This window comes from Octopus bimaculoides, chromosome 2 (assembly GCF_001194135.2).
Source record: "Octopus bimaculoides isolate UCB-OBI-ISO-001 chromosome 2, ASM119413v2, whole genome shotgun sequence".
Lineage (NCBI taxonomy): Eukaryota > Metazoa > Mollusca > Cephalopoda > Octopoda > Octopodidae > Octopus > Octopus bimaculoides.
Genome location: NC_068982.1, coordinates 103,458,583 through 103,460,966, shown reverse-complemented (window position 1 = coordinate 103,460,966; position 2,384 = coordinate 103,458,583). Strand labels below are relative to the sequence as shown.

The following is a 2,384-nucleotide window of genomic DNA, read 5'->3' as shown; positions in this document are numbered from 1 at the left end:
AGATAGATAGATAGATAGATAGATAGATAGATAGATAGATAGATAGAGTGGGTGCGAAAGTAAGTTGAAAAAATGGATACGATGGAAAGAAAAACAGAGAAATAGAGAAAGATCTTCATTTGAAAATTCCTTGTGTAAAAAACATAACAGAACTTCAGATAAAAAAAAAACAAACAAGCAAAAACTGCAGAAGAGAATAAAAGAAAGCAATCGTTTTATTTCCATGTGACTATTTATGGAAGTCGGGGTTGGAGTGCGTGACAATAACAATAGTAATAAATAAATCAGGAAAAGTGTGGGCAGTTATCTCAGTTCCCTCCTCTAACAGATCATATTACACAACACTATGTCATGGCTGTCACTGAAATATTCCTTAAGCAATGAGCTCGAGTGACGTGAATAGAGACAGAGCTTCGAATGGTTAACACAGCTGTTCGGCTATAGTTTCTTTTGTAAATTTCAACTTGTGGGATTTATGAAGTTCAGGAGACAGGGTAAAACTGGAAGGGTAAGGGTGTAACAGAGAAGGGATCAAATGAAATATGAGGTAAAAATAATGGTGTTTATAAAAAAAAACTACTCAGCATATACGTAGATCTGAAACTATAACAAACTATCATGGTTAAGATAGATAGATAGATAGATAGATAGATAGATAGATAGATACATACATACATACATACATACATACATACATACATACATACATACATACATACATACATACATACATGATGGCCGTCCACTCGTGACTGAGGAAGACCATTGGACGGCCATCATGTTTGTATGTATGTATGTATGTATGTATGTATAGATAGATACATACATACATACATACATACATACATACATACATACATACATACATACATACATACATACACGCACGCATGCATACACACACATACGTGTGTGTGTGTTCCCATTTTTCTTGTAGGAAACGCAGTTCCACAGTCGTTCCAGTTTACAAAATTGTTTAGTTTTATTATTCATTTTATTTTCTTCTGTTTTCTTAATGCTTGTTTGTACGTACCCTTGTTGGAATTATTTTATCAACGTTCCACTAAATCTTAGTGTTGATAGATGTGTGCGTATTACAATGTTCTTTGTTCTTTGTTTTAAGTTGCTTCTAATCTTTGTAACTGTTTTCTATTGTATTATTTGATTAAGCAATATCAACGGAAAATGTATAATGAGTGTACTATGTAGGAATAGTTACTAAGTTATGGATTGAAGTCATAAATATTGACTTAGTGTTGTCTTTTTTTTTGGGGGGGGGAGCTTATACACAATTGTTGTACATTGTTCTCGTTTTCTTAATGATCATTGCATTACATTCTGTTAAATAATACACTTCAAAGTTACGTTAATGCAAATGCATTTTTACTCTACCGGAAAATGTAACTCTGTTTTGACCTATCTAATATTTACATTCGTGAAGTTTACAATTTATGGTTGTACTGAAAGCAACACATGACATTGGTCATTTGAAGTCTGTTCTACAGACTTTTATATCTATTGCTATTTTGCGCTCTATGACCATAGCCATAAACTAAAGAACGAGGGGAAGTTGTTCTTTTTTTTCCTTCATTTCTTAATAACAGCAGATAAATCTTTGAAGCGAATAACTTGAAATACAATATAGCCGACTCAGTACAACGAAAACTAAGGCTAAGGGGCAAACAGTTTATCATCTGCAATCAGATGCACACTCACTATAATAAAATCGATTTATTTCGTCTAAAGAGTGTGTTGAAGCATATTGTATTATATTTTATAAACGTCATAAAAATAAACTCCTCATATTTATATTTAATGGGACATCTAATTTCATTAATAAATTATCTTCTCCTTCTGAGGTAAATATTTGATTATATCATACATGAAACACTTTATAAATCTGTATATCTTTGACTCTTAACTATTCATAAATGAAGTGTGTTTAGTCCTGCGTCGAACATCGTTGAGTATATCTTCAATTTAATTAATATACTAATGACTGGGACTTTACGCCCGTATGTACATTCTCTTTCAACACTTAAACTAATATAGACAGATGTCGTGCATCAATTGTTATTGTTTAAATTAACGTTTATCAAATGTGTTTTATATTCTTTGGGTGTAAACAATTTCCATGGCTTTTTTTTCAACATGTTGATACTATTTAATTCTTTATCAACTTGAGCTCCAAGAAGTGATGGTATGCAATTTTTGCTGCTGATAAAATTCTGTTAAATTTCGTCAAGTAGATTCTGACAAATAGGAACTGCATCGAATTATATGAACGCATGCGCGCGTGCGTCCGTGTGTGTATGTGTGTGTGTGGATATATATACATACACACACACGCACACACACACACACACACACACACACACACACAC

The 2,384-nt window shown here is 32.6% G+C and overlaps 1 protein-coding gene across 1 annotated transcript in view; it reads left to right on the top strand.

Annotated features, from left to right (window-relative positions):
* LOC106875979 (hemicentin-1) overlaps window positions 1-2,384 on the top strand; it is a 169,990-nt gene that overhangs the window by 143,523 nt on the left and 24,083 nt on the right. The gene's annotated exons all lie outside the window — the stretch shown is intronic.